At 42.4% G+C, this 15,123-nt stretch overlaps 1 long non-coding RNA gene across 2 annotated transcripts in view; it reads right to left on the reverse strand.

Annotated features, from left to right (window-relative positions):
- Nucleotides 1–14,289, reverse strand: part of LOC111861877 — a 101,086-nt gene extending 86,797 nt beyond the window's left edge. For both annotated transcript variants that reach the window (XR_002842344.2, XR_004512756.1), the window contains exon 1: nucleotides 14,077–14,289. This is a non-coding gene — a long non-coding RNA (uncharacterized LOC111861877). The remainder of the gene's footprint in view (nucleotides 1–14,076) is intronic.
- Nucleotides 14,290–15,123: the final 834 nt, after the last annotated feature.

The raw sequence follows: 15,123 nt of genomic DNA on the forward strand, positions 1-15,123 counted from the left end.
ACCGCTGCGACCGGGGTTCGATCCCGGATCTGGTCAAGTGGGATTTGTGACGGTCAAAGTGGCGCTGGGGCAGGTTTTCTCCGAGTACTTCGGTTTCCCTGCCAATCTTCATTCCACCAATTGCTCCACAATCACCCTCACCTATCATCTGGGGCTCGTACAATAGGCCAGAAGTGGCCGCAGTACAAGGGACTTAGTCCCACCCCACTAGCAATAAAAAAATTAATTCTAAAGTGGCTTTGGAAGCACTGATAAAGATGGCGGATGTAAACAGTACGGAACTTCCTTATTCTCAGGCAGCTGGTTTTCATTCCCTTCAAGAGCTTTGAGAACACTGTACTGCACTGCACTGCACTAAACGTGGTTGATCGAGTGGAGGAATGAACAAAAGAACATCAGTATGATTACAGAGTTGTTGCTAGCGGGTGTGGAAACTAGTTGCAAGTTTTGGAAGATGAGAGTTCGCTACTGTAACTATGCAAACCTGAGGGAAGTTTACCTTTGAGTGGAAACATTGTGGACGACTGATGACGATGCTGCTTTCGAAAGCGCATCAACTGTAACACGTGTTGAGGTTCGGGAGTTGCTCTATTGGTGTATCCGGTAGAGCCTTGTGATCTGATGAGTATTGATTAAATTGCATTTGAAAGAAGGGTGTGACATAGAAAGAAACGGGGCAAGACTTTTTTTAATGCAGAAGACCTTAAACTCTCGTGCTCGCGCGACCGTCCTGTATAAGATGGAATATAGAGTGACCCCCAAATTTTCCAATGAGAACATCAAGAAAGAAAATTATTTTTGTCAGAACAGAATATGTCAATCTTTCTGAAAGTTGAAAACAAAAATAAGTTCAAACTATTAACTTCCCAGCATATTATGGAACGCAAAGGTTAGTTACCGTATTTACAAGATCCCCCCCCCCGCCCCACTGGTACCTATCCTGAACAAGATCAGTCCACACCACCCCATCCTCTCTAAGATCCATCTTAATATTGTCCACACACCTACGTATGTTTGATACGCATTCCTCTGCTCTACTATTCGTGCCCCATGCCCTGTCCATCTCGTTCTCCTTGACTTGTTCAAATAATTATACTTGGCAAACAGTATAAGTGGGCCGGTCACGGTAGCCGAGCGGTCTAAGGCGTGCACTGTCTTCGCTCGTTCGGAAGCCGGGATCGTGGGCTCGAATCCCACTCAGGGCATGGATGTTTGTGTGCGTTTTTCTGTGTTTGTGTACAGGTAGAGGCCTTGCGACGAGCTGATCACCTGCCCAAGGAGTCCTACCGAATGTGTAAGATCTACAAAAACCGAAGTGAACGGAGAAGTTGATGGAGGTAGGCCTAGGCCCGCTGGGGCTGTAGTGCCAAGGGGAGAAAAAAACAGTATGAGTTATGAAGCTCCTCATTATGTACATTTCTCCAACCTCCTGTTACCTCGTCCCTCTTCTGTCAAAACATCCTCTTCAGCACCTTTTCTCAAATACCCTCATTCTATATTCATCTCTTAATGTCAGAGGCCAATTTTCACGGCCATAAGGAACAACAGGCAAAATTATAATTTTGAATATTCCAATTTTAAAGGTTTAGGTAGCAGAAGAAAAGACAGATGTTTCTGATTTGAATGGTAGCAAGCATTACCAGAATTCAACCTTCGCTTAACTTCTTCCTGAATGAAGTTTTGATTGTTATTGTTGTTCCCAAATATTTAAATTTTACCACATTTTCAAAACATCTGTTAGCTATCTTTATGTTATGAATTTGCCCTGCATTCTGGTTACGAGACAGCAACATATGCCTAGTTTTCTCTGCGTTTAACTCCAGACCAACCTCCTTAACAGCGTAAATTAAAGTTTCTGTGTGGTATCTATGTTAATTCCCATTAGAATCACATCGTCAACACAGACAAGCCAATCATACGTCAGATTTAATTTCGATCACACCTGATTTTCCTTGACTGTCCTAACGGCACATTCTAAAGCAAAGTTGAAAAGGGGCGGCGGTAAACATCTTGTTTTAGACCATTCTGGATAGGAAGTTTATCAGACAAATATTTTCCTTTACGGACTTTACTACACGTTTCATTTAAACACATTTTAACACAGCTTAACATCAGTGTCATGGGTACCCCAAACTCTATGAGAATATTGTACAATATTTCCTTCCTAACTGAATCACAGGCTTTCTCGAAGCCTACGAATAGCTGATGTACTGTCTCATTATACTCCCATTTTTCTCCAGTATCTAACGAATTAAAAAATAAGTGGATCCCCTGTCACCGCTTTATGGCAAGTCCTCAGGTTGCGGATGGAGGAGACAGCTTCCAGTTATGGATGGTAGCTGTGAATATCTTGAATAAGCATTCGAGGGCAGCCGACAAGGGGTGGTCCCCAGCTTGAGGATTGAGCGTGGGGTTAATAACTGCACCCCCAGCTCCCCCAATTCTGAACGAAAAATGTATCTCTGCATATCGGCACATTGCTGAAAGCCCTTATAAGGCTGTACGGTGACAGCAGGAACCTAAATAACTCTCTTACCAGCTAACGGAAGGCGACAGATACCGGCGTGATAACCTGAATTCCAAAATGTATGGAATTATTATCCAACTTGCGTGAAATGTAATATAGGATAATGTATTGCAGCATCCTGCTGCAATTTTACTTACTATTAACAGTTCAGCAGTCTCAATTGTAACACAAATTTTGTATAAAACTCACTACAAGCTATTAGTTTTAAAGTTTTATACTAAATGTTTCGACCAGTGTGATCATCATCAAGCGTTAAAAATTAGGGATGGGGAAACTGCTCTCTTCCCTGTTGTTGCTTAGGTTGTTAATGTGTAGTCCCCTCTATGCGCATGCGTGTTCCGAGTTTGTGGGTTGTGTTCCTTCCTGTTGTGTTATGTTGCATTTGAAAACAAGACAGGCAACATAACAGAAAAGAACACAACCCACGAACATGAACAAAGATGCTCATTGAGGGGACTGTGTACTAACAACTTTAGCAACGATACAGACGACAATAATTTCATCATTCATAATTTTTAGCACCTGATAATAACCACACTTGTCGAAAAATGTAGCGTAAAACTTTAAGTTGAATAGCTGTTAGTTAGTTTTACAGAACATTATTGTTACACGTGAGGTTATGGAACTGCTGATACTGATAACGCAGGGTTAAACAGCAGGCGATATACAAAGGGTAGACATTTCGGTAAATATAAGTATACAAGTACCCTTCCGTGTTAGAAGCTGACAACTGAGGCTTTATGAACTATAGTAAATACTTGGGCAGCGGTAGAGTAGTAGGTTGAAGCACTAAGCTAAATGCCGGAAGGTTCAGTTTCCAGATCCGATGAGATGGATTATTTTTCAATTTACCTAATACTTCCAACCGCAATATGGCCTTGGGATGGAATCAGTCTCTAAAAGAAATGAGTACTACGAATCTTCCTGGGGGTAAAGGGCGGCCGGCGTGTGAGGTTGACAACCTCACCATCTGTGAGACGATTGTATAGAAAATGTGAGAGCCTCGACGTCTCACAACCATATGGGCCTTCACAGTCTGTTACAGGAAGAGCTTAAATATTTTTAACTCTACCATTTCCCAGTAAATGCTTACTACTAGTTTGTATTGTATTGATTGTCACGCACTGATATTACAAGACCCGGACCTCTATTAGAGATGATGAGAATTTAAAATTCTGTAAGAAGTAGACAAAATGAGCTTAGCAAAATGTAGGTAAATTCAAGGGTGAAAGTAAAGTTGCCCCTGTTCTTAATTATTTAGGTACTATGGCATGAAGCCTAATGTGCAGTGGAGGTATGGACCCTCCATTCCTGACCTCGGCGCTGGATGGATGTGATTGGTCAGCTTCAGAGGAAACTAAAACTGTTCTTTGCATCTTAGACTGGGTAGGAACTAAAACACGCCTGTCCCCTTACAGAAAACCCCCGATTCTCCGGTCGTACAGAAATTAGCTTAGTCACAGGGTGAACTACGCAGGAACAAAATCAAACGCACCTTTGCGTAAAACATTTTCTCAAAATGGCACAATACAATAGGCGGAACAGCCAGGTGGTATACATATTGCCACGACTTTATGGCTGCGTGCCCAACAATAACGGGGGCACGCGGTAGCGTAGTTGGTTGAGGGGCTATGCTACAAGCCGGAAGCTCGTGGGTTCAAGTCCCGATGAGGTCATTGGACTTTTTTTCAATTGACCTAATCCTTCCAGTCGCACTAGGCCCTGGGGTTTACTCAGCCTCTAACAGAAATGAGTATCAGGAATTAATTAATTTTCCTGGGGAGCAAAGCGCGGCAGGCGCGTAAGACTGACAACCTTACCGCCATCTTTGAGCCGATTGTCTAGAAAATGTGGAACCCTCAACGTCTCACAACCCTATGGGCCTTCACGGCCTGTTACAGGGATAGCTTTACTTTACTTTACCAACAATAACGCGTTCTGAATTGGATGAATGGATTTATTACCACATTCTTGTACAATCTCTTTTAATCACAATGATGATAACTAACAGCCAATCTTCAGCCGTACCCTCTTCCTTGAGTGCCGAGGACTCGCTCCATTCTCGTTCTCGTTCTAAGACTGACTTCTGATTTACAGCTGGATTATTTTTACAGGCTCGAGGCGGAGCCACAGAAAACACATCCGTTGCACAGCAATAGATATAAGCGAACCACATAGGAAACATATTTTCTTCTATTTTTATATTTACAGCGGGTTGCACAGAAACGGAAGTTATCCGATTGTTGACTGCGTCTTCATTGTCGCCATAATAGGTTTGCCGAGTCGTTGCCCAGCAACGGGTCTACATGACACAATATGATGACACTAACATAGCAGTAGGGTCTATCGGAACCCGAAGGTTGAATACCACTAATACTACAGCCAATAGACATGATCTTGCAGCAGTATCGCCCAACTTGCAAGCCTATCTGTGGTTAATTTCTTGCTCACAATAACAACATTTTTCTTTGTTTTGCACTGAGTTTCTAACTATGCGGGTTAATACGGCTACAGTGGTAGCATAGTTGCGAGTGGCTTATGAGAGATTCTGTCCCAAACTTTGCCTGGAAATGAGGAAAATCACGAAATATCCGCCATGATACTTGTTACCCGATACCTCAGATAAACACTATTTACTATCGATAACCGATATCAGTAACTTCACGGGACTGCTCTTTTATAGGAGGGATGTGTTGTTTGACGCGTTAAGTGGTATAATGAATAATGAATTGGAAAGCATTTGGAGGGAAGCGGTGAGGTAGAACTAAACTTGTCCCTGTGCTTGGTTTATTAAACGCCTCAACATGGAGAGGTATGGTGGAGTGCAGGTATTTATTTCTCCACCATTCTTGCATTCCGCAATAAAGGAAAGTGAGTGGACATCTCTACGCCCCGGTAGGTTTATCCCGTGGAAAAGTCACTGGTACCCAATGCACATTAATCTGGCCAGGGCCGGTCTGGACACTGCCTCTGCCGGGAATCGAATTACGGCCGTCCAGCTCGTAGCCCGTTGCTGTGCCGGCTGAGGTATCCCGACTCAGTTTTAGAAGGAAGCGGTCATGACCTAATATCAGGATCTATGCCAGAATTCTCTTGGAGAGACTGAGGACAATTACGGAAAATATCAGTCAGTACAGGCAGAGGTTTGACCGAGAATGGATCTGAGAACCTCCCGAATACAAGCCACGGCTGTACGAACTAGGTCGATGCAGAACCGTTGATCTCTCAAAATAATGGAATTGTGTGCTTCACACAGCTGCGCGCAGTAATACAATAGGGAGCTGTTAAGTCACACTACACAGCAAATGTACGCGACCTCATTGTCCAATGTACGGATGTATGGACGTGTGACAGCCAGCCAGGCTGCGTGGGCACGGCTTGTGGCAGTGGCGTGTGTGTGTGTGTGTGTGTAGATGACGTCATACAAGGAATCGATACAGCACAATGAGGCTGCAACTTGCGTGTATGTGATAGACGAAATGATCCTGTGTTTGATTGCAGATTAATATAGCGTCCCTTTGGCCACTAATAATGTCCGTTAACGTGATAACGAAGACGGATCTGATGGCAAGATGCATTACAAAGCATTTGGCATTCCTGGCATGAAGAAAGCATTGCGTGTGGATGGCATAACCGTGGTTAATCATTTCGAGTACTGACATGGGTCTCTGAGTTTACTTAGGTAGCATTTTGCGAATTTGTAATCAGCTTTCATATACAATATGGGATTTTGCATGAGATTAGTAATTTGTACATCTCTCAAACTAATTCTAGAACAAAATGCTGAGGAAGTAGGCTGCTGTGGGGGCCCAGTCATCTACCCCTTCCAGAAAAGTTGCCCTGTGCTTAACTGAGTAAGCACTACGCCATGAAGGCGGATGTGGGAGTGGATGTATAGACCCACGTTTTCTTGAACTCGGGTATTAGTTGGAGGTGAGGTGGTCAGCTTCACACTTCGGCCGCTTTACCCCCGGAGAAATAGCCCCCAGTACCAATTGCATAGGAGGCTGGGTGTACCCCAGAGACGATCTGGATGACGAGGAGCAGAGAAAATTCCTGATCCTATCGAGACTTGAACTCCGACCCTTCGGTCGTCCAGCCCGTGGTTATTCGCTACACCGACTGAACTAGCCCGTCTCCCCCCCCCAGCATTTTTGGGAAATCAAGATATGGAAAAAGAATCATCATCATCATCAGTAATCTGTCAAGACGACAGGTCCACAGTCTCTTTCAAAACAATTCCTCCACTTAATGCGATCTAGAGCTTTCTCCTTCAAATGACAGTATCCTCTTCTGTCCCCAAGGTCATCCAGCATCTTCTTACGTCTTCTTCCTCGTCTTCTTGTCACTTCTATCCGCCCATCTATCTTTCCTTCGATAGCTTCTTTTAGAAGGCAGTTTCTGCGTAAAACATGACCAATCCAATTAGCCTTCCGTTTTCTTATTTCATGTAGGATATTCCTCTGCTCACTGACTCTAATTAACACTTCTTCATTTCTCACATAATCGGTCCAACTGATCTTCTCCATTCTTCTCCAACACCACATTTCGAAACTTTCCAGATGTTTCTGATCTACTGCCCTAAGTGTCCATGTTTCAGCCCCATACAGAGCTATGCTCCAAATGTAGCATTTCACTAGTTTCTTCCTCAAATTTAAGTCCAATTTGCTGGTAAAAAGATTCTTCTTCTTGCTAAATGCAGCTTTTGCCATGGCAATCCTGGATTTAATTTCACAAGTACACCTTCCATCATCTGTTAACAAGCTACCCAAATATTTAAAACATTTCACATTCTCCACTTGTTTTTGGTCTATCTTTATTGTGACTGGGGTTGGTTGTCTCGAAATTTTCATTACTTTTGTTTTCTCCACATTCATTTCCATGCCATAGCACCTTCCAATTTCAATTAGTCTATCAATCATGCCCTGTAGCACAGTTTCTTCCTTAGCCATTAACACAAGGTCATCTGCATATTTCACAGTTTGAATAATTTGCCCTCCTACTTTGAAGTCACCGAGCCCATCCAGAGCTTCCTTGGTAAGGCATTCGCTGTACAAGTTGAACAGAATTGGTGATAAACAGCATCCTTGTCGAACTCCTCTTCCAATCTGCACACTTCCTGTCTCCCCCCTGTCCAGTCGTACTCTAACTTTCTGATCCATGTACAATTTGCTAATCAATCTTCTTTCATGCCAATCGATACCTGTTTCTTTCAGGATCTGCATTAATTTGGTCCAGTTTACCCGGTCAAATGCCTTCTGCCAGTCTATGAAGCAAACACACAGTTCTTCATCTATCTCCAAAGTTCGTTCCGCTATAATTCTCATCATCCCAATTGCATCCCTGGTTCCTTTTCCTCTTCTAAATCCAAACTGATCTTCTCCAAGTACATCCTCTATTTTCCTTTCAATTCTTCTTTTAAGTATCTTTGCTATTATCTTTGCTGTATGTGCAATAAGACTTATTGTGCGATGGTCGCTGCATTTTGTAGCTTTTGTCTTTTTCTTTAAGGCAATCATTGTAACTTCTGTAAAGTCCTTGGGCCACTCTCCACTTTCATATATGGTGTTCATTAGTTTTGTCAGTGTTTTCAAACCACCTTCTCCCAGTAACTTGAGCACATCTCCAGGTACATCATCATCTCCTGTAGCCTTTCCCTTCCTCATTTCCTTGATAGCTTTTTCCACCTCACTTTGTAAAATATATGGTCCTTTCTCGTCTGTATCTACTTCTTCTTCCGGTTCAACTTCTAAGGTTTCTGGCCGATTAGGTCGATCATATAGTTCTGAAATATAATTTTCCCAAATTTTCAGCACTTGCCTCTGATCTACTATTCTATTCCCCTGGGAGTCTTCGATGCCAACATTTTGAATCCCATGATTCTCTTTCCATCCTAGTTCTTTTGTCTTCATGTACATCAAATCATAACGGCCTGTTCTTTGAAATTCCATAATCTCATTACATATCTTCTCAAGATATTCCTTTTTGGCCCTGTCCGTGGCTCTTTTCAATTCATTCCTCAGTCTCCTGTATTTCCTCCTGCCTTCTTCATTGTTGACATTCTTCCATTTCCTTCGCTCCTCCATTTTACTCATCATCTCCTGTGTAACCCATGGTTTTCTTGCTATCTTCTCAACTTTACCTACCAAATCACTGATAGTATCTAACATGCATTCTTTTATATCGTTCCACTGCGCTTCAGCATTTCCGCTTTCACCTTCAATTGCACCGAGTTTCTCTTCTAGAGTCTCTTGCACGCTTTGTCTTTGAGCATATAACTTCTCCAAATCCCATCTGGGTCTGCGCTTTCGAAATCCTATAATTTTCTTCAACCTGGTTCGGAACTTGGCAACCAGTAAGTTGTGGTCAGAGTCAATGTCTGCCCCAGGCAGCGTCTTCACATCCTTCACACTGTTTCTGAATCGATGTTTCACAAGGATGTAGTCCAGCTGATGCCTCTTCCAATCCCCAGGTGCCTTCCATGTGTAAATTCTTCTCTTTGGCTTCTTGAACCAAGTGTTGGTAACAATCAATCCATTTCGTTCACAAAAGTCAATAAGCATTTGACCTCTGTGATTCCGTCTTCCTAGTCCATGTGATCCAACAATATTCTGATATGGTTCATCTCCAACAATGCTGTTCCAGTCTCCCAATATGATGCTGTTTGTGTCTCCTCTTCCATCTTCCTGAAGAATTTCTTCAATTGTGTCATACACTTTTTCCACTTCATCATCTTCATACTCTGATGTTGGCATGTACACTTGTATAATCAGTATATCTACCGGTTCCGCCTTTAACTTCAGAGCAATAATTCTGTCATTACAAACAATCTTCTTAACAACACTCCTCACTACACTTGGAAAAAGAATACACAGCCAAAAATAAAAATAATATTTAATCTTGGTGTTCCTCTGTTTCGATGTAAGGACATAATACTCCAGGATGATGTGTAGAAATATTCACAAACTGCTCAAATGTGAGGTTGTAAGCAAAATGTCTGACTGCCTCCCCCCCACCCTCCACCCACCGAAATCCTCCATGCGTGCTTATGCCTGAGGATGATATTTGGACTGAAGACGAAGGGTCTCACCAAACATCATTTGGATGATTAAGTCGAAGGAAAATAAGATTCATGAGACATGTTCCAGGCACTTGGGGGAGACGAGAACTGCCTAACGTATTATGCCTGAAGAGGAAAACGTATTAGACCTAGGAGTAGATGGCAGAATAACATTAAATTTGACTTGATTTTAACAGTATTAGGGTATGGTCCAAAAGCGCGCAATAGCTCAAGCGGTTAGTCTCTGGCTTCCTACCGCGGCGGCCGGGGTTCGATCCCGGGTCTGGTCAAGTGGGATTTGTGGTGGACAAAGTGGCGCTGGGGCAGGTTTTCTCCGAGTACTTCGGTTTCCCTTGCCAATCTTCATGCCACCAATTGCTCCACAGTCACCCTCACCTATCATCTGGGGCTGGCAAAATAGGCCAGAAGTGGCCACAGTACAAGGGACTTAGTCCCACCCCGCTAACAATAAAAAAAATGGTCCACTAGCGGGCTTTTGTGGACACGGTAGGGAGCGGTAAGTTCTATAAACATGGGGAAATTTTGACCACCTGAAAGACTGCAAGCTTATCACAAAGGTTTATATTCCTTGAATTATATAGCATATTGCAGTTGTATTACCGGATAAATATGGAAGGTTAGCAAGGCAAAGGTAGACCTGTCCAAGCGCTTAATTATTTAAGCGTGAAGACCAATGAGGGTGTGGAGGTATAGCTCCACTCTTCTTAACCTGGGCACTGGATAGGGGTGTATGGTTTGCTTCACGTCCCTGCCGCTTTGCCCTACTGGAAACGTCTCCTGATACCCAGTGTGTGGTGGACTGTGTGAGCCCCAGAGCTCGTCTGGACGTTATGGAGAAGAAATAAATTTGTTGCCCCTGCCGGCAATCGAACCCCGATCCTTTGTTCATCCAGCCTGTAGCCTAGTAGTACATTTATAACACTGAGTTCATTGATCTGAGCAACAATTTGAGTGGACGTGAGCTGTCCCTTTAACAGGTCGTGAAGGCTCATAGGGGTATGAGACGTCGAGGCTCCCACATTTTCCAGACAATCAGCACACAGATGGCGGTATCAGCCTTACGCGCCGACCGTAGCCTCCAGGAAGATCCCTAGTACTCATTTCTCGTAAAGGATGAGTCGACCCCACGACCAGGACACCAGAAATGAAAGTAAATTAAAAAATCCACCTAATTGAGACTCGAACCTGTGACCTTCCGGCTAGAAGCATAGCGCCTCAACAAACTACGCTACTGCGTGCTCTCTGGACGTGAGACTGTTCTTGTTTTATTTCCCCCCTCTCCTCCTCCAGCCGACCTGGTTACCATACGTTCCCCTTTTGTAAATCGAATTGTTGAACAAAATAAGAAATCTTTTCAGTTGACACAGCCGCTGCATTTACGTATGTCCTCCACTGACATAACCGCTGGAACCTTGGAAAAAGCAGAAGGCGAAAACAATTCCCTAGTGATTTACAGTTTTCTTGATTTTACTATAATTTTACACGAACATAAGAAGTGTTTCAAATTTTGACCGTTCTTATACCCAATAATTTAGGCAAATAAATGGAAATCTTTCTTATTCTATATTTTAAGGATGATTTTCTAAAGATTAATGACTTGGATATATTTTGTTCTTGTTCCATCTTGTATCATAAGTACGCCTCTTCTCGAATTACACATGATCTATTCGAGTTTTATTTCATTGGGTTCTTTTGAGGCGCTGCCACCACCTAACTTCATAGCGTCGGGTGGTGGCAGAAGATTTGGAAGGAATTGGTAGGGACATCATCTAAATTCAATACTGGTATTTTACCTGGAGTACTGAGGAATATTTCCGACAGGGTTTCGAACAGATCTGCCCTCGAATATCGTTACAGTTACGCCAGCATGGTCGGTAAGATTCGGTCTGTTGTGGTTTTGTGTGCTTACATCTTCAGTATCTTAGTCTATAAGTGGCATGATTGGTGAATAATGACTTGGAAGAGGCGCGGAAGGGAAAGTCCCTTTATATAATTTGAGGTACTCTCTTAGCCCTGCCTGAAGGGACTGAGGAAAATAACGAATGCCGTTAGTCAGGAGAACCGGTGTTCCGATTGAGATTCGAACTGGTTTTCTTTCAGATGCACGTCAGAAGTTTGCTCTGTTAGACCTTATGTGAACAAATATTTTCTAATATCAACATTCTTTTATACGTCAGAATTTGCGTAAGAGACATTAACCCCAGCGCAGATATTCCGTGCGAGAACAAGAAGTGAGTGCCTACTTTCCATATGAACAAACTGCAAATTATTATGGCAGACACTGAAGCAGTTAAGTTCACTTAAATTCATTTGCAAAACTGTGATAAGGATTACCAAGTTTCATGTTGCACAGGTTTCTAGTCCTACATGTCTATAACTATTATTATTGTACAATTTATTTTTGTGATTAACTTACAAAGAAGTATCAAGTCAAGGAGGATGAGATGGGTAGGGAATGTAGTACGTATGTGAGAGAAGCTGAGTGCGTGTAGGATGTTGGTGGGAAAACCAGACGGAAAGAGACTACAAGGAAGACCTAGACGTAGATGGGAGGATAATATTAAAATGGATAGGTAGGATGGAATGGTATGGATTGGATTGATGCAAATTAGAGTAGGACTCTTGTGAACACAGTAATAAATATTACAGTTCCATAAAATATTTGGAAATTCTTCAATACATGAGCGCCTGTCAGCTTTTTCAAGAAGAGCTCTTCTCCATGGAGTTAGTTGCATAAATTTATATAGAATATGTAATTAAGTAGAGATTCTGTCAACGTTTAACTTGTCGATATAACCCTTAAGCTCTCAAGGTCAACATGCTTCTAATTCCTGGATTTCAAACATTATTTCACACATAATATATAGCTATGCTTATGATTCATCGCTTTCAATTCGGCCTGCTTAGCTCTAATGATCCACTAGTTATAGACAACTGACAGCAAGATAAAAAAATTTTCGCACGACCGCCATATTGCTGTCTTATGTTCTACAAAAAGGGCCTTGGGAAATTAAATATTGCTACGCCGCTCCTACCTCACGATTTCGCGCGCCGGCCATGTCGTTATTGCTTATCGTAGAGGTGGCCTTCAACGACATAACGTTCATACCAAATTCAGTTAAAATCTGTCAATTATTTCAAGAGAGAACATGGCGAATATGAAGACAGCATGGTGATGTTATAAACATATTTCTGTACTTAAGAAGTTATAATAGGCTAAAATTTTCATTCCATAAATGTAAGTGACCGACTTATTTCCTATTTCTTGCACCAGGAACAACAGAAGATACGTGAAATATTTTGCCATTTTGTATGTGTACATCTTCTGAACATTACTGCATAGTATATCAATCCGAAATAAATAGCCCACACTTACTGTTGTGCACTTCAAGCACTGATTGTAAGAGTTCATGGAATTCAAAAACAAAATTTCTAATACTCACATTTGGTTATCAAATTTGTATTTTACTATTATAACATCTAAATGAGAGGAGCTGAGGCTTTAATTATTAGGCCCATAATTCTTACCAGCTCAGCGTCATTCAAGAACTGCTGAAGGCATTACGGTAGGAGCACAGTGGTTTATAGGAAATATTACTACACAACATATGTATTATCCAATGAATCATGCAGCGATTGTTGTTTGTTAACCTTCCTAGCCAACATCTTCCTACAGTAAAAAATGTGTTCATTTACAGGAGAAAGAGAAACTTATATTATCATCCTACTACTGTTTTCTTATATATATAACGCGATCTTTGGTTTCGTGTAATTGTTTCGTTAAAAAGGTAAAGTTGTTCCTCTGCTTAACTAGTAAGCACTACACCATGAAGACGTATGGGAGAATTGATGTATACATCATAATTTCTTGACTTTGGCACTGGTTGGAGGTGAGTGGTCAGCTTCACGCCCCTACCGCCTTACCCCCTGGGGACAAAGTCCACGGTACCAATTGGAAACGAGGCTGGGTGGGCCCCAGAACCGGTCTGGAAGACGTGAAGATAATTCTTAAACCTACCAGGACTCGAACTCCCGACCCCTCCGTCGTCCAGCCTGCAGCCAGTCGCTATACCGACTGCGCTATCCGGGTTCCTTTCGTTGAGGGTAACAACAGAAAACAAAATGTTCTACTTTTAACTTAAAATTATGAACAAGTATGAGATTTCAGCCCGATTAAACCTTGCAAACAGAGCCACTACTCGAAACTGCGTCGAACGAGATACAGAAATCTCCACATAACATTACAAACAAAATAATCTTGTGAATAAAACCTAATTCACTAATCAATCTTAAATTATCATCGATAAATAACAAAATTATTTAAAAAAACACAGATATTTTTTATTTTAAGACGGAATATTGCAGCTGTAGCTTTTGTCTCTGGGAAATGTCGAAGGGAATCAAATCAGCACCTGAAAAGAGCATATTTCATTACTGATCAGGATGTGATACAGGATGCTATATTTACCAAATCGGAATCCATCCATCCAGTGGTACGCCCCGTGAAACGTGTAGTCCTGTAACGTTTCTGTGTTCAGTCAGAACCACAGCACTACAAAGCAGCTTCCCAAACAAAAAATACGTAACGCCAACACAGACAGACAGACAGACGGAACATGAATATTTCCGTACTACGGACTGCAGATGAGTTTCGTTGAATGAGCGGCCCCACTTCTGCTGTAGTATAAGGCGTACTGCACCAAGATAAGGTCTTAGCTTTGTAACAAGGAACACAAGGCCGGAGGATAAGGGGGGAAGGGGCTCTAACACACACACACACACACACACAATACATGACGTCATTTACATATATTATCGCAGTAGACAGTTTGTATGGCGTATTGCTCGGATCATAAAGCAAGAGAATGGAACAGCGCTCTGTAGAGAAAAGTAGGGGAACAACAACTGACTGTAAACTGGGCAGAAGACTGTTCGAAAGGACCGTTATCATAGTCGTGCGGTACGCTCAAGGAAGTAGTACAGCCCTCGATTAGCACGTTGTAGCAGGACTAGAAAGTTAAACGAAGCAAAATTTTACACTGTGCCAAATATTGACCAGGCCGTTCACGGTGGCCGCGCGGTCTAAGAAATGAACTGTCTTCGCTTGAATGCTGGGACCGTGTATTCGAATCCCAATCAATGCATGAATGTCTGTTTGCGTTTATTCAGTGTTTGTGTTTTTCCGTGTGTAGTTAGAGGCCTTGCGACCGGCTGATACCCGGTCCGAGGGTGATTTGATCTTCCTACACATCACGAAACTCATCCTCAGTCCTTTTTCAATATTCCCTTCCGCTTAGCTGAGCTTATTTTGTATAATATTTTTTTATTGCTAGTGGGGTGGGACTAAGTCCCTTATACTGCGGCCACTTCTGGCCTATTATACCAGCACCAGATGAAAGGTGAGGGTGATTGTGGAGCAATTGGTGGAATGAAGATTGGCAGGGGAAACCGAAGTACTCGGAGAAAACCTGCCCCAGTTGCACTTTGTCCGCCACAAATCCCACTTGACCAGACC

Source organism: Cryptotermes secundus, unplaced genomic scaffold (assembly GCF_002891405.2).
Source record: "Cryptotermes secundus unplaced genomic scaffold, Csec_1.0 scaffold180, whole genome shotgun sequence".
Classification (NCBI taxonomy): domain Eukaryota; kingdom Metazoa; phylum Arthropoda; class Insecta; order Blattodea; family Kalotermitidae; genus Cryptotermes; species Cryptotermes secundus.